The sequence below is a fragment of the Mus caroli genome, unplaced genomic scaffold (genome assembly GCF_978045245.1).
Source record: "Mus caroli unplaced genomic scaffold, Mus_caroli_1 scaffold_19, whole genome shotgun sequence".
In the NCBI taxonomy this organism is placed as follows: domain Eukaryota; kingdom Metazoa; phylum Chordata; class Mammalia; order Rodentia; family Muridae; genus Mus; species Mus caroli.
The window spans coordinates 12,644,296-12,668,574 of NW_028227274.1; the positions used below are offsets into that span (position 1 = coordinate 12,644,296).

Sequence of the window (24,279 nt, forward strand, 5' to 3'; positions counted from 1 at the left end):
AGAAATGTGTCTTGAGGAGACAGATAAGTAGTATACTTAGGTATTCTAAAGATTTTAGGATTATTTTCATAGAAATAACGATTGGAGGTGGAGTTGGGGACACCTTGGGTGGCTGGAGCTGCGTGACGATTGTGCAGTGATGAAGCCAGGTTTCAGGCCCTGTGGGGGTGGCTTGGGTAGCTGAGGAGGATTTGGTGACAGAGGCAGTAGAGGAGGAAAGAGAGGAGATGGAGCAGGCTTTGGTGGAGGTCAAGGGTGAGGCGGAAATGGTGGCTTCAGGGGCCGAGGAGGTGGAAAAGGAAGACGCTGAAGTGGAGGCTTCCAGTCTGGTGGCAACCAGGTCGAGGTGGTGGCCGGAGAGACAAAAAAGGAAACAGTCAGAGAAGAATGTGATGGTGGAGCCACATAGGCATGAAGGTGTCTTTATCTGTCGAGGCAAGGAAGATGCTTTTGTCACAAAGAATCTGGTGCCTGGAGAATCTGTATGTGGAGAGAAGAGAGTCTCTATTTCAGAGTGAGTGACAATATTGAGTACCGAGCCTGGAACCTCCTCTGGTCCAAGCCGACAGCAGCAATCCTGGGTGGCATAGACCAGATTCACATCTGGTACACTCTCTCCCATGTCTCCGTTTTCCTCCGCCCAGATGATCTGGTCTATGTTGTTGAGTTCTCCCACTGCTCTGGCAGTGATCTTATCAGCATGGCCAAGAAGAGGATCAACATTGTTTTTGTGATTGAAGATGCTTGGCACCCACACTACTACCGCATGCATATTGCAATGGTGAATGTGATCTTGGCCCAACCTGATCAAACTGGGATAGTGGCCCTGAATGCCCACATCTTCCTGCAGAATGGAGGATACTTTGTGATTTCCATTAAGGCCAACTGTATTGACTCCACAGCCTCGGCAGAAGCTGTGCTTGCATCTGAAGTGAAGAGGATGCATCAGGAGAACATGAAGCCCCAGGAGCAGTTAATGCTAGAGCCCTATGAATGAAAATACGCTGTGGTTGTAGGTGTATATACAGGCCACCTCTCAAGGCAAACGACTGAAACTTAGAGTTGTCTGGATTGAAGAAACGTGTGTTGCTACTGTTGCATGTATTTTTTCCTATTAAAAGACTCATCTGTCAAAAAAAAAAGAAAAGGAATAATGATTAAAATTATTGGACTGAGTTAGATATTCTGGGCAAAGAAGAATAGGACACACTAGAACAATACCTTAGAGAATGGGGAACAAGAGCCAGTGAGGAACACTCAAACATATCAGTGAAAGATTATTGTGTGTGTGTGTGTGTATTTGAACATGTGTGTCTATGTGTATGTATGTATGTGTGGATCTGTGTGTATGTATCTGTGTGTATGTGTGCATATGTGTGTGTTTATGTGCCTGTGTATGTGTGTGTATAGATGTGTGTCTGTGTGTATGTATGTACATTCATATGTGTGTATGTATATGTGTGTGCATGTTTGTGTAGATTTGTGTGTATATGTGTCTGTGTGTCTCTCTGTGTGTACTTAGGTATGTGTGTATATGTGTGCATGTATGTATATGTATGTATTATGTGTGTGTATGTCCATGTATGTGTATGTATATGTGTGTGTATGCTTGTGTGTATGCGTGTATGTGCATGTATGTGTGTGTGAACAAAGAGAGCTTTTAGATTCCTAGGTTACAGGTGGTGTAGATACACTAGAGAGCCTAAAGCATGAAGAAATGTTCTGCAGACTTGCAATCGTGAAGTCGTTCAGTGATATTTGAAAAACCTGCTGCAGCTGAATAGGAATGAAGATCGTCAGAAAGTGAGGCACAGGAGGGTGGGGGGGGTGAGGCTGAGGAGAGACATAGATTATGGAGTTCAGAGGCTCTCAGTGATCTGTACACATGAGATACCTCTAGACACTGGTGACAACCAGGGCTTTCTGGAAACCTTCTCCAAAGCTCCTGGTTCCAGAGGGTCTGGGATTCTGCAATTATTTAAAGCTTTATGGATGGTTAAATCTTCAGACAAAACTCTTCAGTGTATACCCATCATTTTATTATTTTTTCTGGTGCAGCCATGAAGAAGATAAAGTAAGTGTTTAAACTTTTTTATATGCCTCCCAAACTAATATGTCAAGGCCACAATCCTAAATGTGACTTTGGAAATAAAACTAAATGGCACTGTAAAGAAAGGAGGTTTAATGTTCAAGAGCTAGAGTTTTAATAAGAAAAGGGAGACACCAGAGATGACCTGTCCACCTTTCTCCTTTGGCACTAGTGTAGAGCAAAGTCCATGTGAGAACCATGAGAAAGTGTCTGTCTACTGCATCCTGAGGAGAGGGGCTTCCCTGGACACCAGCTGTGCTAGACCTTGATCTTGTCCTTTTGTCATCCTGTGTCATGAGCAGCAAATGTCTGCCACATGAGCTATCTAGTCCGCTACGTTGTGATGGTAGCCTAAGATGACTCAAGATAAAACAGATAGTTCGCTTCCAGGATCCCAGAATCTAGCTAAGAGAGAGCAACTGAGTGAACCAGAGACAGTGAATGAGGCTAAGACCTTTGGAATCTGGATCACAAGTGGCTGGAATTAGAGAAGGCAGGTCAGTATCTGAGAGAACCACATTCTAGCCTTCTCCTGTATTTCTTCATTTGATGGAAATTGATTTTATAGGGTTCAGGTTTGTGTAATCCAGAAGTAGAAGTCTTGGGACAAGAAAGTATAGATTTCCCATTAAAAAAAAATATCTCCTATCTCTATGCCATCTGCACCAGCAGTTTTGCATCTAGGTCGTGCTTTTCATATAAATAGTACATTTATTGAAACCTTCAAGACTGTAAGCCTTGAGAAACCATTCTTCTCTGTGATTGGATATCTATTTCTACCACCACAGTGACAGCAACTGCCTGAAAATGACTGTATGAGGATGTTTTCTCGAGATCATTAGGGCATTCTTTTAATTAGTTTAAAATATTTTGCAGGTAACCTTGGTTGGAAGTAAGGTTATAATAAAATAGTGCATATATCTTTTCTATCCTTAAGGATCTGAGATAACATTTAACATTTAGCCCCTTTTGTTTTAGTTATGCTGCCTACTGAATATAGTAATGTTAGAAGAGAGATATAGAGATACTATATATTATAATATATATCAGAGATTCTATCTATCTATCTATCTATCTATCTATCTATCTATCTATCTATCTATCTATCTATCTATCTGTGGAGAGGAGTTAGTTCTGGTCCTCTTATTTAAATTTGAAAAATAGATTTTTTGAGCAAGAAGAATTTGTCTAGTTGTTTTGTGGTTGACAGCTATAGATGCCTGCGAGGTTGTTTTCACTATCAGCAGAAGGCATATATCTTAGTTAGGGTTTCATTGCTATGAAGACACACCACAACTAACACACCTCTTATAAAGAAAAATAGTTAATTGGGGCTGGTTTACAGTTTCAGAGATTCAGTCCATTATCATGGGAAGCATGACAGTGTACAGGCAGGTATGGTGCTGGAGGAAATGAGAGTTCTACATCTCAATCTGAGGGCAACTGGGGTAGACTGTCTTCCACAGGCAGCCAGGAAGAGGGTCTCTTCTGCACTTGGCAGAGCTTGAGCACAGGACCTCAAAACCATCCCCACAGTGTTGCATTTTCTCCAGTATGGCTACACCTTCTAATAGTGTTACTTCCCATGGGCTAATCATATTCAAATGAGTGAAGAAGAAGTAGAAGGGGAAAAAGAACAAACAGGAGAAGCAAGAAGAAGCCGAGGGAGGGTGAGGAGGAAGAGGAGGAGGAACATGGGGTGACTCAGTCCAGGAATGAGATAAGCTCTGATTTGGTTAGGATATGATAATGAGACCACAAGTTTAAAGCACCTAAGACTGGGGTCTTAGCCCACCTGGCTTGATTGTGCAGGGGGTAGTTCCTCATTGTGAATTCCCTGAAGTTGGTTCCCATGCAGGCGGGGTCCCCTGTGGAGCTGATTGTTCATGCACTGTGAAACTCTCTTTCAATTACTGAAATCAAAATTTTCCCAATGCCTCAAAGCAGAGACCATTCTGAAGCCTTTGAAAGCAATTTTTCATTTGATTTCTTTGCAAACTGACAGATCACTGTTTACTGTCTGATGGAAAAGCTGCTTTTATAGTGTGTTACCAAGGGTGCCTTTTCTTCCCTCTCAACCCCTGACTCTTTTAAGGTGGATTCTGTGACCCTTTGCATGCTCTGAGGCCCTCCGTGAGAACCCCCAAATTATTCCCTGAGTATGAAGTGTGTGACAGAGTGAAAATAATGGAATATAATAGCAATAATTGTTAGTATTTAATTTTTTGACAGAATTTCATTCTTAGCTCATGCAAGCTAGAACTTATTATATAGTCCAGGCTAGTTAAACTGACAGCAATCCTCCTATCTCAGACTCCTGAGTTCTAGAATCACAGGTACAAGGCTACATTCATTCATTCATTCATTCATTCTCTCCCCTCCCCCCTTTGGCAGAGGAGGAGATCAAACCCAGGGCTTTGTGAATGCCAGACCACCACTCTATCATGAAGCTCAGTCGCATCCTTTAACTGGGAGACACTCCTCCCCTACTCCTCCAGTGATCACCTTGAACTGGTTATACTAATGACTTTGTCAGTCTGTTTGATTGGAAGCTTCAGAGAACTTGGCACATTGCTTTGAAAGAGTATTTATTTATTTATTTATTTATTTATGTATATAGGTTAGTTACTTAAAGTCTTATTTCCCAATTTAAATTGTAAATTAAGGATACTCCTCCTATAATCTCTCATCTGTAAGAAAAAGGAGTCTTTTCTTCTAGTGATAAACACTAAATTCTCTTAATTTGTCAGAAAAAAAGCCCTTATGCTTGTAATTATCAACTCACTGTGAGGTGTGTGTGTGTACCTGTAATGCAAGGGAGATCTATTTTGCTCTATAGTTAGTTTCCCAACAAAAATTACAAAATATGACAATTCTGTAAGTTTTAAAATTTATACATTTTTACCATTTAAACATCTGTATTTAGTAATCTTTAACTTTAGTCTCACATTGATAGCAAAACAAATCTATTTCCTGGAACCTCAAAAACCATGTAACATGGCAAGGGCCATGGCTCAATGGAAAACTGTATATGTAGCACTCTAGATCAATTTCCAGCCACTGCCAGACAGACAGACAGATGAAAATATATGGCAGATGCTAAGAAGTATGCTTTCTGTCTAGTCATAGAGGAGAATGGAGAATTGTTGGATATGGATGGCTCTAGGGAGCCTGTCTTTGGGAGGCTTTCCCTGGCCCTAAGAGTGAGTTCAGCACGGCTGGTATAGGTCTCCCTCCCTGTTCCTGTGAAGGCCAGAAGGCATGCTGGCAGACAAGCAGCTCCCAGAGTGGGTGACCTGGCTCTCAGTGATATTGTAGGGCATTTGCACAGTCATGCAGGAAGTTTGTTTCAGGCTTAAACTCTGTGGCCAGCATTGTGCCTGAGTCCTCAGAGTACCTAGGTATAAAATGTAGGTATCAGCCAATGGCTAGCAGCTGTTTCATATTTTTATCTGTGTTTTAGTTTACATTTAAAATAATGTTTAAAGAAAACTGTTATGACCTGTATAGCTAAGTAGCTAGAGTCACAGGCTCCCAGAGCCACGAGACTGCATAGCTATGATGTAGAGTTGTAGAGTTGATAAGATCTGAGCATCACTGGTCCTTTTCCTTACTTCAGATGAAATGGCATCACAGAAGATTGGGGAGATGACTCTGTCAGTACAGTGCTTGTCACAAAAGCTGGGGACCTGAGGTTAAATACCCAGCACCTAGGTAAAAAACTCAGTGTGATGTCCCATAACCCAGAAACTGGGGTCATTGAATGGCTGATACGGAGAATCCTTGGGACTTGCTGGAAAGTCACTCTAGCTGAATCAGCAATCACCAGGTTCAGTCAAAGAGCCCTTTTCAAAAGAGTGAAGCATGAAAGAAGATGCACTGTGTAACCCCTGGCTTTTACAGTTACCTGTATACACACAAATAAAGTACACACACATGGACGTTTATTGTTAAATATAGGATTGTTCCTCTAACTTAAGTTCATTATAGGACTTAAGTCTATCCTGTTTTGTGATTTGGGGGTTGTACATGGTACAGTTTCCTGCATAAAAACACTGTGGAGCATTTGGCAAAGAACAGCTCATGCCTTCTTAGTTTTCACTCGCTCTTCCGCATACTTCAGGTACTTTCAGCCTTACTTCTGGAATTTCTTATCTACTGCTGTGGCATGAATTTGCCCTGTTGTTCCTTCAACTTGCTATGCAGTTAGTCATGAGACAAGCTTTTCTTTAAGCTACCATTGTTACACAAATGTTCACTGAGCTTTATCTGTGGGAAAATAGCCAGCCATGACTATCTATTCCTGGAGATAAGTGTATGTAAGACAATGAAGGAGATGCTGTCTTTTCTCTCATTACTCTGTGATGACATCATGGAAGAAAACAGCCCATTAAAAACAATATATAAGGAAAATATAGGAGTTGATTTTAGCTAAGGTTGGAATTTAGTGCTGTAGTAATCGAAGCCTTTGGCAGCTACTTTCTCACTTATCCTATTGGGAAAGACAGAAAAGAAGGTGTCTTCGTTTTACATGAATAGAGCATTTTATATATATATATATATATATATATATATATATATATATATATATATATTCTATGGAACAAAAGCAACAGTTGGTAAACATTCAGGGAGGAGAGGCCAGGATGGCCAAATTGGAGATGCTAGGGCAATATACACATGATCCTCACTACATCCAAGTAGCTATCCTGCAGGGCTTGAACCTGGTCACTGCAGGCTACCCTCAAGCCTGTGCCAGTCCATCCACAGGGCTAAGAAGAAGAGCGCACCATGAAGCTAAATCACATTTGGAGACAGGATGTAACAAAGGGAGGATTTTGAGGTTTCCTGGTCAGCATTCCAAATTTGGAAAGAAAAACGTTACTCTTTTGTTCAGTGTTCAAGTTGGGATTTTTCCCTGCAGGAGACAGTCATGGGCTGACTGGACTTCAATGTCATTGGAAAAGGAAGAACTCAAACCAGCCACCAACAGGATCAGAGTGCCAGGTTTCCTGGAAACATTACCCAGACCCAAAAATTTCTCAGAATTTTCAGAGGCGCCAAAGGACTGTTTGCATTTCAATGGGTAAGTTCTGAAAGGCCTGGAAAGTTCTCAGCTTTGCTTTCTCGCTGGAAGGCGAGACCCGCTGCCATGAAGAAGAGACAGCACCCTTGGAGTAGCTTCATGAAAAGCCAAGAAAAGGGACCTCTGGGACATTTTAATTGTTTAATCCTTGGCTACAGAGACAAGACGAAGGGGATCAGGCCATGACAGTGAGTAGAAAGCAAAGCCCTGTTAGCTTTACAACAAAAGCAGCCAATGGTGTCAACCACCTTGCATTTGCCTGTTTTGAAAGAAGATGGAGCTTTCTAGGTTTAAAAAAATATAGTTGCAATGCTGCAATAGAACAATGATTTCCCAACCCATAGAATCTTTTCTCCTTCCTTCCTTCCTTCCTTCCTTCCTTCCTTCCTTCCTTCCTTCCTTCCTTCCTTCCTTCCTTCCTCCCTCTCCCTCTCCCTCTCCCTCTCCCTCTCCCTCTCCCTCTCCCTCTCCTCCCTCTCCCTCTCCCTCTCCCTCTCCCTCTCCCTCTCCCTCTCCCTCTCCCTCTCCCTCTCCCTCTCCCTCTCCCTCTCCCTCTCCCTCTCCCTCTCCCTCTCCCTCTCCCTCTCCCTCTCCCTCTCCCTCTCCCTCTCCCTCTCCCTCTCCCTCTCCCTCTCCCTCTCCCTCTCCTCCCTCTCCCTCTCCCTCTCCCTCTCCCTCTCCCTCTCCCTCTCCCTCTCCCTCTCCCTCTCCCTCTCCCTCTCCCTCTCTCTCTCTCTCTCTCTCTCTCTCTCTCTCTCTCTCTCTCTCTCTCTCGGGATATTTTCTATATTTACATTTCAAATGTAACCCTTTCCTGGTTTCCCTCTCTCCCAGAAACACCCTATTACATCATTTAATCTTTTCGTATGCTACAAATATAAATATTCTGTGAATTCCATTGCATGGAGGACACCAGGCTTGGAAAAATCATCTTGGAGAACCACGTTTAATGCTATTTCTCGTTAAGGCTTGGAAATATTTTAGGTAGATGTATAGTTAAGAGTCAAAATTTGAAAATATTTCGAATTAGTAGACAAATTATTTGGTCCATTAAACCTTAAATTTTAGGTCTGATTTGGGGAGCACTGAAGTTTAGAAATAACTTCTACATTATAGGATGTCCATTTGTTCTTTAAATGGATTGATCCCTAAATTACACATCAGAGCTGACACACCCATTTTACACAGAAGTCTGAATATCTCCATTTCCTTCCTGAGTTGTTCAAGTCAGTGCCCACATCACCATCCCCACCACAGAGGCTTGCCTAGGCCTGAGAGAGACCTGAGAGACAATCCCTTCACCATGATATTTTCTTAGGAAAAAACAGAAAGAATCTGGTAGGAGAAATGACTCACCTATAAATAGATGTAGGTTAGCCCAGACTGGGTTTCCCACCTTGCAGTCTAGAGCTTTCCCTGAGTTACCAAAACCTGTTCAGTTTCCCCCTCACAATTCTTTCTGTAGAACCTGAAAAAGAAACTGTCTGTGGACACTGCTTTGCCCATGTCATTTTTTTACTCAAAATCTCCCAGTATGGGTGGAGCAGTGGCTCAGTGGTTAGAAGTGCTTGCTCTTGCAGATGATCTGGGTTTGTTTCCCAGCCTTCTTATGGCGTGGTTCACAACCATCTGTAACAGTTTTGTAGAGGAGCTATGATGTCCTCTTCTGGTTTCCCAGGGCACCAAGCACATATATTGGGCATACACAAACATATATGTAGGCAAAACACTCACACACGTAAGATGAAACAAAATACTTCTTAAAAAAAGGAAAAGCAGTGAGCACACCTCTATGGACCACTGAAAACACCACCACTCCTAAGCCAGTGTAAGTTCCCCAACCAATCCCTTTAATCAGCTGTTCTACTCTCCTAAATCCACCCACATTCCTGCCAATATGCAATAGTTAGCTGCTCCTGAAGCAGCCGTTCTATGCTTCCTCTGAAATATGCCATTTTCCTATATTGCATTGCTCTCTCTTGCTTTTAAGGATCTTTTCCTAGTCTTTAGTAGGAACTCAATTCAGGCTTCAAAATGCATCTTGAATGACATTTCCTTAGCATATTACCCTTAAATTTCTCCATGCATGGGTGCCGTCCTTGGTCCTTTAAATTGATTTAAAATTAATTTAAAACTTTCTTTCATGCTATTGTATGACATCTATCATAGCTGGAGCATTTGGAATTTGTAGTCTTCTTTCCACATTGTACATCTTCAGTAGAGGATATTTTTATATGCCCATCACCTGTATGGTCTGTGTATAAAAGAATGTACTAAATTATCTTTTTGAAATTAAATATACTAGAAAATGTAAAAAAAATATATATATTATGCTAGGTAGAGTATAAGTGTCTATTTTCTCTGTGGAAATATATTATTCACTTTTGGAAAGATCGTGATAAAATCAATGTTAGTTTATAATTTTAGGTGATATTAGGTTTTAAAATATTCATATGAAAGATGAAAAACAGGGTTAACAGTTTTAGGATGATTTTAATGTAGTTTGACAGGATGGTTTTCTTGTATGTTCTCTGTCAAGTCTCCCTGTGTCATGGGCTAGGTATATGTGTATCTCCAGAAGGAGGGTTACATCTCAGCAGCTCATGACAGTGAGAGACAGGTGCAAGTTCTAATGTGCTGTTGATGTCTTCTTTACTACATGTCTGTAATGTAACTCCATTTTTCATTGTTGTGACAAAGTACCTGAAGAAATGAATGTGTAAGGAGAGAAGGTTTACTTTAGGTAACAGCTTTAGAAATTCTAGCTCATGCTCACTTTGCCTATCTTTTGTGCCTGTGCCAAGGCAGTCCCCTGTGGCTAGGAGACTGTGACAGAACACACCTGCTCACTTTGACAGGAAGATGGGGAGAGAGTGCTAGCCCAGTACCTCCTTCTTCAAAGGCATGTCTCTCCAACTGGGTCCAGTCCCTTACAGGCTCCATCCTCACCTAGTATCTCCAGGCTGGGACCAAGCCACAAGATGAACCTATGAGGGAATGTTTAAGATGACAACTGAAGTACTTGTCTTTTCCTTCAACTGCAAACCCTTGACGATCCCAGGGTCACTTCATACACAAAAGCTGTTGCTGTGCACAGGCAGCTTAGGCGGCATCCTTAGTGTAGACACCAGCCTTGATAGGCTACTCCTAAGTCAGATCCTGAGTGAGGCTGCATTTGCTACTGGAGAACCCTAAGGCTGGGCTCTCTGAGCCTGTTTTCTTAACCTGATTTGACTTTAAACCATTAGTAACCATTACCACAACAAGGGAGCTACTCTGATAGCTCATCACAGTCCATGGAGAACGTGTTTTCCTCTATAACCAAGCGTCTAGAGAACACAGAGTTTTATGTGGCTAAGCCTTTGCCTCCACTTGGAAGAAAACAGCTTATGATAGAGTATGCAGGAAAACCCGGTGAGAGTGATGGATTCAATGCTCTGGATTCCCAGCTTAAGAACCAAAGGGAACCAGGACTCTACACTACCAGAAGTGCTAGTTCTCCATTACAAACCAAACTAGACCAGACCAGACCAGACCAGACCAGACCAGACCAGACCAGACCAGACCAGACCAGACCAAAGTAACCAAACCAAACAGACAAAGCAGGTGACAAGTCTTTCACAGAGTTTAGTCACAGGGCTAAGATTTCAGGAAACTATAACCAAAGCCTAATTCTATGAGTAAGTTACACAATGCATAACTTATCTTCAATGAGAACTAGAGGCATGCAGAAGTCGTGGTGGAGAAATACGGGCATATTAGCATGAAGCTGAGGATCTTATCTGTGATACCCTGCATTGTGCTGAGACCCTACTAGTAAATGCAGCCCCTTCAACCCATGTGAGCAGTTTGTTTTCCATTTATTTCTACATATGTAGGACTGTTACTGAGAATGGATCCAAGACTGTGAGATCAGTGCTGGTGAGATAGCTCATTGGGTAACTGTGCTTGCTGCTCAAGCCTGACAGTCTGAAACCAGTCCCAGAAACCCACAGGAAGGTGGAGAGAAGAGAACAACTGTACAGCGCTGTCCTCTGACTTCTGCATGTGAATGGTGCTACACACCCACATAACATGTAAATACACTCAACAATAATAACTAGAATTTAACAAGAGTCCAGACCACAGCAGTACCATAAAGTTTGATTGTACTGAAAAGACTCAGTAGTGGAGCTCCAGTGGAAATGTCACTACCTTTAATACTGGAGTGACTCCCATTGGACAGTGTGCTATCAGGTGGCCATCCCCATGGTGCTGGGGTAAAAAGAATGTTGTCTGTTGTAGCAAGGGTCAGAGTAGGAGAGGAATAGGTTGTGCTTTCTCCTCTCGGCACATTTTCATGCAGCAGAGGTTTAACCGGATCTGCCTTGGTGAGTAGATCAAGTTCCAGATAACCCCATGTATAATCCCATCTGTAATCCCATGTATAACCTCCATGTATAACCCCATGTATAACCTCTTTGTATAACCCCATGTATAACCTCTATGTATAACCCTTGTGTATAACCCCCATATATAACCACCATATATAATCCCTGTGTGTAACCTTCATGTCTGCTACTTTAGCCACAGTGTTTATAAGTTCACTAGGGGGCCAGCCAGACTAGCAGCTCCAGTCTTCAAAATATGTTCCCTCACTTTCTGTGGTCTCTGGTCTCTGACTTTCACAAATCTATGTTACAGAATCTCAAGGCTAAAAGGAGAACAACACAGGTATCAGTCTCTCCTGGGGTCATATTCACTTTACGAGATTATGACTTATCCTTATTCTTGGAATTCTGCATGTAGTTTTCCTTTTCAGCTGCCTGTCTCATCCAGCAGCAGACATCTGAGCACAACTGTTCACAATCTTTTTAAAAGACCCACCCAATTGTATAAAATCAAATTCCTTTAAAGGTCCTCTCACTGGTATTTGTTCAAAGCATATAGTGACTTGCTGAGGCTTTTGAGTGTCTCCTAGGTAAACATTTCTCCTGGAAAAACCATGAGATCCAACCCAATAAATCCCAAGTCTCCAGGCAGAGTAAACATATACTTTGTTACTTGCACACTGTAAGTAATGGAAAGAGGAAGCCTGGAGCCTTGTATTGCAGCTATTACAGACATAACACTGTCATTCAGTGTGTTACTTCACCTTGAAGGACAATGCTCCAACCTGTAACTTGGACTAGGATAGTACCAGAGTCTTGACCATACTGTTATATCATTTGTTAGCTGCTTTTAATTTGAGCAATGCCTGGTTCCTTCAGTGGTTTTGGACATCATAGTTCTACAACATTCTGAAAAATTTTATCATACAACTAGGCCTTTTGTGGAGGCAGTGTTGGATATGAGGCATGTTGGTAAATCAAGCTTTGTATATGAAAGGGCGTTGGCAAAGAAGATTGGATAAAGGGAAACTATATGTGAAGTAGATACAAATTTCTAATAGGGCCAACTGATGATCCATCTAGGCTGAAGTCAAGTGTAATCAAATGATATTAAATAGATGTCTGGTCCTTGTTGAAAGCAAGCAGGGCATTCAGTAGTAGGCATAGCTAGATCTGTGTGGTAGTCAGCATTCTTTCACTGAAACAAAATACCCATAGCAATGAACTCACTAAGAACAAAAGTTCATGTTGGTCATGGTCTTGGAGGGTCCAGTCTAAGATCAAAAATCCCATTTATTTGGGTCTCTGGTATGTGGGGTGTATCATGACAGGAAAAGTGGTGACTCCATAGGCTGAGCAAATAAGGGTGACCGAGAAGCTGGGGTCCCACAACCACCCTGACAAGTAAACTTCCAGTAATCTAAGAGTCTTCCACCAAACCCCTCTTCCCTATCCCATTAGTGCCATCCTGGAGAAACAATCTTTAACACAGACCTTTAGGGCACTTTTGTACACCTATGACAATCTGTTCTAGTAAGAAAAACGTAGCTTGTTCCACCCCTACTAACTTAATAGGTTTATTGCCATAGCATTGCTGAGGCATAGCTGAGTGGCTACTCTGCCCATCTGGTTGTTGAGAGAGTCTTAGGTAGTAGATGCTCTTAAGAAATAAAAAGATGTACAATGTGAGCCCATTGTCATAAGTTCATATATAGACCTCCTCCCACGTGTTTTCTTTACATTCATTGTCCATGCTCAGTATTAAATGCTTTCTTTCTTTTTTTTTTTTTAAGACCAGACCATTGGTTGTTATCTGGGACTTTCACATATGCATCTCCCAGACCCCCTTTCCCTCTATGCAGTAGATGGTCGGGTATATGTTCTGCCTTCTTTGGTGTCTGCTATAAAGTTCTTATGCCACTTTTCTTTTGAACTGTTCCTGTAAGGCTAGAGGTGGTGTATGCCCACATATCACGTTAACTCAACTGTGAACTAAGCCTAGGTAATTTTCTACTTCCTTGATTGTTCACAGGGAAACACCCTTCAAACCAGATGTTCAAGTTGATGGTGAGGCATTCATGCAATAGCGGCAGGTGATATGGGAATACGGGTCACTTATCAGTCACCTATTTATGTGATATAAAATCCCTGGGACATCTCGATCTGATTATAAACATGATATTCTTGTTTTGCGTGTGCACACTGACCCTTTGATTGTGTGATACCACTTCCTTCTCCATAGGAAGCTCTGATGAGAGAGGTACTTTATATCCCATGATTGGGTGCATTTTCAAAGCTATTATATTTATTACTTTTCTCTTTGTTCTGACACAATATACCTAATAAAAGCAACTTGAAGATAGGAGCGTTTATTTTGGCTCATACTTTGAGGGTATAGTTCACCACAGTAGGGGAGTCATGGCTGCAGGGTTGTGAAGCAGTTGGTCACAGTGCATTTGAAGGTAGAAAGAAGGCTGGGAGGACTGCTCATGCTCAGCTTGCTTTCACCTTCTTATTTAGTTCAGGATTCGAGCTTTTGAAATGGTGCCAGTCACATTAGGGAGGGCCTTACAAATTTGATCCAGTCTCGAAACTGTCACAGAGATACCCAGAGGGTTGTCTCCTAGGTGATTGTAGATCCTGTCAATTTGACAATCAGTTGTAACCACTGAAGATACTAAAAACTTCGTTTTTTAAAATTGAGAGAGGTCTTGTACTGCTGAAGACAAGCCTCTATTTTCTAATTTGAGAGGTATATACTTCAGTTCTCTTACTGGCACTTTCCGGAAATCCCAGGGCAGGCATATAGCTCATTACACAAGTCGAGTGTTCAAGTTTGGGTCAGTGCTCATCCAAAGGCCAGTATTCTCAAGGCTTTTTCACCAGCCAGAATGTGCATAGGCAGATGGCAAAACCGTTTAGGAGGTGGAGCTTAGTGTGAAGAAGTTACCTCATTGGAAGTTTAGTATTGTGATATTAGAGGGGATACTGTGATCTTCTAGGCCCGCCCCTCTTTTGTTTCCCAGCAGTCATGAGGAGGGAAGTTCATCCTACCAGGTGTCTTCATTTCTTACTGCTTTGGCACAGATGCAAAGGGAAATAATCAACAGACCATAGGTGGTATTTCTCAAAATCATGAATCAAGCAAACCATTCCTTTGTCAAGTTGATTATCTTAGGGACTGTCCTAGTGTGATAGAAAGCTGACTAATAAGCTCTAAGTCCAAGCTTACTTGGTAGCTTGGAGTCAACAAAGAGTCTTGTGAGTTAACGTGAATTAAACCATATTTGCTCCCTAAAAAAATCTAGAAAGGCTCTCCAAGATTTGCACTCCTTTCTTTTTTGGCAGAGACAAGAGGCCCAAGAACCTCTTATCATTTACTAAGAAAGAATGCTTTAGGCTTCCTATGTTATGTGTATGCCCAAAAACTTTCCTTGATGAGGCAACTAGTAAATGTCCATATCATTAATCTCTCATTATCTTCCCCAGACATCTGGCGAACTTGGCATTTCCTGTGTCACAAAGCAAATTAAGTGTGATCAACATAGTCAGCCAATGTGATGACCGTCTTAACATCAAGAAAATCAAGATTCCTATGGACCATTGTTGCGGGAAATATTAAAAAATGAACCCACCAGTTCTCCATGGGGCCAGACCACTCTCCTGCACTCCTGCGGCTGCCATCAACTCTCTCCATCTAGCCCCTGCAGCATCTGGCTCACTTGTCCCAGGAGTCACTAGTTCTTCCTCAGCGTAACTAAATAGAACCACCAACCTCAAGGTTGGATAACACAATACCCACTAACCTGGTAAAATCAGGACTCTTAAAGCTTAATTAACTAATCAGATTTATGTATCAACAATATCATAATTTATAAGATGCCAACACAACAACTTCAGAGTCAATTGACAATGACAAAAGCTTTATCCCAATTAATCTAACCTTCCAATACCATGACTACTTGTGGTTGGTAAATGCCACTTGGGTTCATGTCTGCAGCCATCTTCCTTCTCCTTTCCTCTTCCTCTCTCCCCTGAGACACTCTGTCTCTGCAACACTTAGCTCTGCCTCCCTTTTGCCTGTTCAATCACAGGCCTCCTCTGGACTAATGTAATTGGACAAGGAAAATCCTGCAACATATCACCCCTTCTGTTTAATTAAACAAAAAAAACCCCTTTCTTTCAAAATAAAATTTGAGCACAGCTATTATCATTTTGTAATTTATATGGTATAAGATAGACCTAATACCCAGTCTAATATTTTTGCCAATAAAATTGAACACTGACCTCTATCCTAACTTTAAAATTCTGTACCTGGCTGTGTCCCAGCTTCAGATAGAATGCCATCTGAAAACCATCCTCTCAAATCTACTCTCTCAAAGTAAATAGCCTGGTTTGGCTTATGAGACTGTAAGTCTTCAACCCCATTAGAAATCCAAGAATGACTGATGTTAACTGAAAATATATAGGAAGCCTAACACAGCTTCCAAAACTTAGCCAATTTATAGAGACCGCTGATCACCTGGACAGTCCCTTACTTCAGAATGTTGAAGCATTGGTCTTCAGCCTCTGGTCCAGAGCCATGTAATAGACCTTAGAGAAACAGGATTTTAAGGACTAGCCTATTTTGTCTTGGCAGGACCAAACTGTCCTCACCTATAATTGTGTTCTCTCTTTGGGCAGTATTATGTCTGTAGATGAACCATGAGTCTGTTCTTGCCTAATGGCTGTCTTTCTACAACTGGAGTAACTCATAGATGCTCAATTTCTTCTTTGAATCCAAGACAGGGAAAGCTGTCAGGAGCAGACTAGTCTCAACAACAAGTGAATAAATAACATTAAATGTCACATTCTGTGGATTTTTGACATTTTTGAAAACCAACTCTCTATGTAAAGTAATCTGGACAGTTGTCCATTAACTACTCTCAGCTATTTTGGATTAAAATATCTGAAAATACCCTAACAAAACTCAGAGCCATGAATTTGCTATTTGGCCCTAGACTCACAGGCTTAAACATCTCAGATCAGATTAAAATAACAGTTATAGAAGGACTGGATCTAATCCTGTATTTACAAAATTTTGTATCTATAGAAGAAATTTATACCAATGAAACCCTTGATTTTGCATCAAAATAAATTATGTACCAATTAAGAAATTATGACTTCACCTTAGAAACAATTAAAGAGATTTCTACCAAATGAGATTATGGCTATGCAATCAATTCTAGCTATTCTTCCCTGTTCACAACAAAAGGCAACAGAGTTTACACTGAACAGAGCAAGAGAGTGAATATTCTGTCCTTTGTTTTATTTAATCACACATATTTTCATACAAAATTTTGTATCTATAGAAGAAAAAGCGATTTGGGTATGATCCTTCCTATAGAAGGAGAAATCCTTATAAGCCAGATGTCAAAGACTGCATGGAATTGTGCAAGGTCACCTTGTCTGAGCAGATGATATTTGGCAGATCTCACAGTAACCATTGACTAAGGTGCAATGGGGAACACAACCCTGGAATCAAATGAGGCCTTTTAGGAGAAACCTAAAATGGCTGCACATGGCATTGTTTATGACTTAGCATCTGGGACAAGATTACAATAAGTTCCAAGGCATTCAAGGCCATATGTGCTTTAATGCCCTGATGTCACATCTAACGAGACCAAAATAAAGCCCTGGCCTTTCCTAGGTTTATTTATCTTAGTTATAAACTCCAGAGCAGTGGGTGCTGGGGGAATAAAGAGGGATTGGGAGAAAACCCACGCCCCGCCAGAGTTCTGGTGTTCTGGGCAGGTGGACGTGGAAGGACTGCTGCACGATTTCCATGTGGCCCTGGGTGGGTGTCTGGCTGTGTGAAGCCATGGACCCCAGCTTGGCAGGTGGTGGACAAGGGGCAATCTTAGGTATCAGGTTCTCAGTCTTGGGCATCTCTCGCTGGACACTGTAGAAGAGCTAAGAACAGAATGTAGGCCCTGGGGGAGGCTCGGTCAGCTCCGGGGCCCTAGAGAGGAAAGGGCAGGGGGCGGGCACTGGATGGTTCTCATGCAGGCAAGAGTCCTTGGTCCTAATGGGCCTCTCTTTCCACTTTATATGCCTCAGTACAGGGGAACAACAGGGCCAAGAAGTGGGAGTGGGTGGGTGGGTGGGGGAGCGTGTGGGGGACTTTTGGGATAGCATTGGAAATGTAAATGAAATAGATACCCAATAAAAAAAACAAAACAAAAACAACAACAAAAAAGAGTCCTTGGTCCTGTCTGGGGCTGGAGCACAGGAAGACCTTCAGTGGGAGATTAGCCGGGACTCATTAGGGGAAAGCCTATCCCCTTGTTCAAGCACAGTGGGCCTTGATGAGCAGAGACAGCCTATGATTTTAGAGCTTTATTGTAGAAAGCAGGGGGAAAGAGAGAAGGTAGAAAGAGAGAGGGGGAGAGGCCGGCCATGGCCATGTGGAGTGGGGGGAGAGAAAAGGAGGGCTAGAGAGTAAAAAAGCTTAAAGAGAGTGAGGAGGGGCCAAGCAGCCCCTTTTATAGTGGGCTGGGCTATCTTGCTGTTGCTAGGTAACTGTGGGGGTGGAGTCTAGCCAGAATGCCAGAAGCTTGGGACATTGTCTGTGTGACTGATAGTCACAGACCTCTCCTGTGGGGGATATGGAGGCAGTAACTTTGACAGGAGCCAGGGGTCCAGGAGACATGATCGAACGCCTTCCGTCCCATGTAGGTGGAAATTACCACCCACTGGGTCCCTCCGGGTTCAAGACCTAAGCTCGATTGGAGACCAGGCTGTCTGTGTGCAGCCCATTGCCCCACAATAAACTCAAATATAGAGGAGATAAGAGAGGGTCTAAAAACTCTTTGAACTCACCGAGAAACAGATATAGGCATGGGATTTCACATATCATATGAGCCCCAACTAATATATCAAAATATCATCAGTAGGATCCTGATGGCACAATGGGTGTATTAATGTCAGTTCACAGATTCTACCTTACCAAAAAATCTGTATATCTTCACATTGTGTGGCCTCACTAATTATGGTGGTAAACTTCTTTTTGAGAGATTGGGTGAAATACATGGTACTTATTATATTATTAATATTAGTAGCGAAGGTCTTGTTCAAGAATATATGACATTCTCTCAAGGAAAGGCTTTGTATATAAACCAACATCAGTCAGGGACATTGTTGCATGGACAGCTGTTACTCTCCTATCTCAGCAGATGAGGTCACTATCTGCTTTCTCTCTCTCAAGGTTTTGAAACACACAAATTGAACAATCCTGTGGTCAGCTATTAGTTATCTCACTCCTAGGTACAAATGATTTCTTAGCTGTTGCTATATAACGTTGGGTAATCATGTTCCTCCAGCTATAGAAAGCCAAGTACACACCTGGTTTCTATTATTCTGGAAGTAGTTCTATGAACACAAAGGCTCTGAGAAAGCAGTGTTCTTGGCTTGTCCTGGGAACCATAGCATGGGGGCAGGTTCTTGGATTTTGCATTCTAAGTCTATTAATGTCTTTGTATTTGGAGGCCTTCTGTAGGTCACCATCATATGCAAGTTTTAAGAGAAAATATCAGCCATGAGAACTAGCTTCAGTGATCCTTGCTGAAATTTAATTCTTGAGTATGCATAGGTCACATCATGGCAATGAATTGTGTGCTCTAGTATTCTGCACTTTACAGTTTTTTTCATTTTGTCTAACTCCTTTGAAATTTCTTTTCATATATGCTCATTTGATTCTTGCTGATACATACTAACAAAGCTAGAGTGTCTATAGTTCTGAGGGCAACCTTGACTATTACTCTTTTTCTTCAGCTTTCTTGAGATAGCTGTTTTAGTTTTTTTCCCTCTGTGCTTGCCAGAGTAGCTGGCTCACAAGCTTCCAAAGATTATATTGTCGCTGTTTCCCATGCAGTAGGAGTGCCAGATTACATATGCTATACTTCTGATCTTTATATGGGCTCTCAGGATGTGAACTCAGATCTTTATACTTGGATGGCAAGTGCTTTTATCTAATGAGCCACATCTCCAGTCCAAACTAGAGATTCTCAAGGAAAATACACATCATATAAATCACCTCAGCCGGGCGTGGTGGCGCACGCCTTTAATCCCAGCACTCGGGAGGCAGAGGCAGGTGGATTTCTGAGTTCGAGGCCAGCCTGGTCTACAAAGTGAGTTCCAGGACAGCCAGGGCTATACTGAGAAACCCTGTCTCAAAAAACCAAAAAAAAAAAAAAAAAAAAAAAAAATCACCTCGTCCTATTTGGGGGTGGTTTCCATGGGGGGAATAGCTTCTTTTGCTAAGGTTGATATTTAAGATTCACAGATTTTTTGAGATAAGGGAGACACAGTTTAGGTTTTTGGGTTTTGACCTTGGTTTTGACCTTGATGTCACAGAGCTATGCTGTGCTTTTGGCTCTGTCATGATTAGTTTGACTATGACCCTGATTTTCCAGCAGTCTTTTCTGTCACTTCAGGAGTTAAGAGTTACTTTAAAACTGTCAAAAGCTCTCTGACTTTAACAGTGTACCATGCATCAGAGTGGGCTGCACTAGCCAGGGAAATGTAGCCTACAAGTGTCCTTTGAAGGAGAGCAAGGGAGGGTAAGAAATGAATTTGAGGGCCAGCCAGCCAGCCAGCCAGCAGGCCTGGAGGGACTGGGAAAGTACGGCAGTGGCTTCTGGGAATGTGGCTCAGTTGCTGCCAGGTCAGCCTCCTGGTGCTGGCTCTGTCCATGGGGTTCACTGCACAGAGGTGTCCACCACAGAGTGGTGGACAGTTTTTGATGACTAAGGGGGAATTTAGCCCAGCATCCAACCTCTTCTGCGAAAGCTGCTGTGGGAAATAGTTAGGGAAGACCTACTAATTAAATAGTTAGGGAAATAGTTAGGGAAGACCTATTAATGAAACCAAATGGAAGGGGAAGATGGCACACATGAGTACACAGAGTACACACATACACACACACACACACACATCTATGTTAGGTGGATGGGAAGTAGAAATTGGAAAATATTTTATAAGTTTTATCGAATCACTTTTGTTAGTAGAGGGTTATTGAAAATGTCTATTGTTGCAATTACAAATTACTAGTCATTAAAGGTTTTTTGGGGGGTGAGCAATGAAGTTTGTCAGATCATATAGGCAAAGAAACATGGCAAGGTCACTAGACAGTAAATATTTAGATGTCTACAGAAAGCGTGACTAATACCTGTTCTAGGAATATTCTAGAAATGAACATTGCTTAACAGGAATTCAGTAGATGGGGCTGTTGGACTAGAGGAGACACTGACTGGCAGGGTGGCTGAGAACATTATTCTTGGGCCTCTTTCAATTACATCCCAAGTTAAATGATGCCTGTTAGTGTTTTTGGTTAACATAGAATACACTTTTTAATTCTTTCCAGTCTTTCCTGCTATCGAATGAATCTATAGCTACCATCCATAAAGTAATTGTAAAAGATTTACTCTTATGCTTTGAGTAGATACCTTCTTGTAATCTTTCAGTTCAGTATGTGCTAGTGTCTTCACGAAGCAGAATAGATCTAGAGCTCTGTTTATTTATCAGTTGACATAATCTACTACATGTGGGCTATATGCTCAGGGCTGAAGGAGTAAAAAAATGTGACTCCCCGAAACCAGGAACTCCTTCATTCTCAAGCGGGACCATGGAGTAGCTTTGGAAAAGTAATTTTGAACGACTCAGCCCAATTTTGGGGCTGTGGACGTTTCTTCCAAACAACAATGGAACATTAAGGTTGACTAACAGTGTCTCATGCTTAACACAAAACTCCAAGGCAGGGAATGGCATGGCTTATGTGAGGGAATATAAACTCAGTTGGGTCTAGACATAGAAATAATAGAAAGAAAGGAACTGCAGTTAATGTGCTAGTGGGGTTTTGTCTTATTAGCTTACTTCTGTGTTTGATTATGCTACCTTAAATACTACCTTATTAAAAGGAGTCAACACCTGAAAGCATTATATTCAGCTAGATAGATGTTTACTAAGATTTGCTGCTCAACAATAACTTGGAATCTACTCAAAAGATCTGAAACATTTTCCTATTGTGATAATATAGCGTAGTCATTCTTAGGAAAGATCCTGTGGCACAAATCACAAATATTTGTCCTTGCATAATTTCTTCCAAAAATATTAACAAGGTCTGTTTAGGGGTTACAAAGAGGAACAAGTCCCATGCTTTGGCTTGAAGGAGTGAAACCTCTTGAAGGAGCAAGGGGCATTGAAACAATGAGAATGGTAGAATGACAGAGATAGAACCATGCAGAGGTTGTAATGAGATGTCAGGAATGCAGTAACATATAGAATACCTTTTTATTGGATATTTTCTTTATTTATATTTCAAATGTTATCACCATTCATGGTTTCCCCTCCAAAAAACCACTCTCCTCATATCCCTTCCTCCCTCTGCCTGCTCACCAACCTAATCACTCCCACTTCCTGGCACTGGCATTCCCCAACACTGGGGCATATAACCTTCACAGGACCAAGGGCCTCTCCTCCCACTGATGACCGACTAGGCCATCCTCTGCTACATATGGAGCTGGAGCCATGGGCCTCACCATGTGTACTCTTTGGTTGGTGGTTTAGTCCCAGAGAGCTCTGGGGGTACTGGTTAGTTCATATTGTTGCTCCTCCTATGGGGCTGAAAACCCCTTCAGCTCCTTGGGTACTTTCTCTAGCTCCTTCATTGGGGACCCTATGCTCAGTCTGATGGATGGCTGTGATCATCCACTTCTGTATTTGTCAGGCACTGGCAGAGCCTCTTAGGAGAGAGCTATATCAGGCTCTTGTCAGCAAGCACTTGCTGGCATCCACAACAGTGTCTGAGTTTGGTGATTGTAAATGGGATGGATCCACAGGTGAGTCAGTCTCTGGATGGTCATTTCCTCAATCTCTACTCCACACTTTGTCTCTGTAACTCCTTCCATGGGTATTTTGTTCCCTGTTCTAAGAAGTATACACAGTTTGGTTTTCCTTCTTCTTGAGTTTCCTGTGGTTTGTGAATTGTATCTTGGGTATTCCGAGCTTCTGGGATAATATCCAGGTATTAGTGAGTGCATATCATGTATGTTCTTTTGTTACCTTACTCAGGATGATAGCCTCTAGATCCATCTATTTACCTAAGAATTTTATAAATACATTGTTTTTAATAGCTGTGTAGTACTCCATTGTGTAAATGTACCACATTTTCTGTATCCATTTCTCTGTTGAGGAACATCTGGGTTCTTTCCAGCTTCTGGCTATTATAAATAAGGCTGCTATGAACATAGTGGAGCATGTGTCCTAATCACATGTTGGAGTATCTTCTGGGTATATGCCCAGGAGTGGTATTGCTGGGTCCTCAGGTAGTACTATGTCCAATTTTCTGAGGAACCACCCAACTGATTTCCAGAGTGGTTGTTTCAGCTTGCAATCCCACCAGCAATGGAGGAGTGTTCCTCTTTCTTCACATCCTTGCCCATATCTGCTGTCACCTGAGATTTTGATCTTATCCATTCTGACTGGTGGGAGGTGGAATCTCAGGGTTGTTTTGATTTGCATTTCCCTTATGACTAAGAATGCTGAACATTTCTTTAGGTGCTTCTCAGCTGTTTGGTGTTCCTCAGCTGAGAATCCTTTGTTTATCTCTGTAACCCAATTTTAATAGGGTTATTTGTTTCTCTGGAGTCTAACTTATTGAGTTCTTTGTATATATTAGTTATTAGCCCTCTATCAGATTTAGGATTGGTAAAAATCTTTTCAAAATCTGTTGGTTGCTGTTTTGTCCTATTGACAGTACACTTCTGCTTACAGAAGCGTTGCAATTTTATGAGGTCCCACTTGTTGATTCTTGATCTTAGCGCATAAGCCATTGCTGTTCTGTTCAGGAATTTTTTCTCTGTGCCATGTCTTCAAGCCCCCCCCCCTTTAGGTCAAAGGGATACAAATTGTAAAAGAAGAAGTCAAAGTGACCCCAAAAGTTCCACCAGAGAACTCCTAAACCTGATAAACAGCTTCAGTGCAATAGCTGGGTATAGAATTAACTAAAACAAACCAGAGGCCTTTCTCTACACAAAGGATAAACAGGATGAGAAAGAAATTATGGAAACAACACCCTTCATCATAGTCCCAAATAATATAAAATACCTTGGTGTGACTCCAACTAAGGAAGTGAAAGATCTGTACAAGAACTTCAAGTCTCTGAAGAAAGAATTTGAAGAATATCTCAGAAAATAGAAAGATCTCCCATGCTCATGGATTGGCAGGATGAATATAGTAAAAATGGCTATCTTGCTGAAAGAAATCTTCAGATTCAATGCAATCCCCATTAAAATTCCAACTCAATTCTTTATAGATTTAGAAAGAACAATTTCCAAATCCATCTGGAATGACAAAAAACCCAGGACAGCAAAAACTCTTCTCAACAATAAAATATGTATAAAAAACTTATGGATCACTCACTTGTCTTTCCTTATTCCTAGACAATGCAGTAAGTGTTGCTAGCTTCATTTCTGAGATAGAAAAAAACTAGCACTCAGAGATGTAAAATCAATTACAGGATTTGAAAGTTGAAGGTGTAGTTCAGCTCTCACTGATGTCACGTAGCAGGTTCTCAACGGTGGCCATAGTATAGTATACTGCTTCCTCATAACACAAGGATGCCCAGAACATGGCAGTGAATTCAAGCCAAGGCAAAGGTGAGGAGCAACACCTTGCTCCGCTGTGTGCAGGGAGGG

At 41.7% G+C, this 24,279-nt stretch overlaps 1 long non-coding RNA gene and 1 pseudogene across 2 annotated transcripts in view; both read left to right on the forward strand.

The window, feature by feature from the left end:
* Positions 1 to 17,054, forward strand: part of LOC110284665 (uncharacterized) — a 30,150-nt gene extending 13,096 nt beyond the window's left edge. Inside the window, exons 4-5 of one of the 2 annotated variants that reach the window (XR_015046100.1) lie at positions 7,014 to 7,175; positions 15,035 to 17,054. This is a non-coding gene — a long non-coding RNA (uncharacterized LOC110284665). Of the gene's footprint in view, positions 1 to 7,013; positions 7,176 to 11,053; positions 11,244 to 15,034 lie in introns of those variants that run through there. The other variant, XR_015046102.1, reaches the window with a different exon arrangement.
* LOC110284664 (rRNA 2'-O-methyltransferase fibrillarin pseudogene) lies at positions 140 to 1,053 on the forward strand (annotated as a pseudogene).
* Positions 17,055 to 24,279: the final 7,225 nt, after the last annotated feature.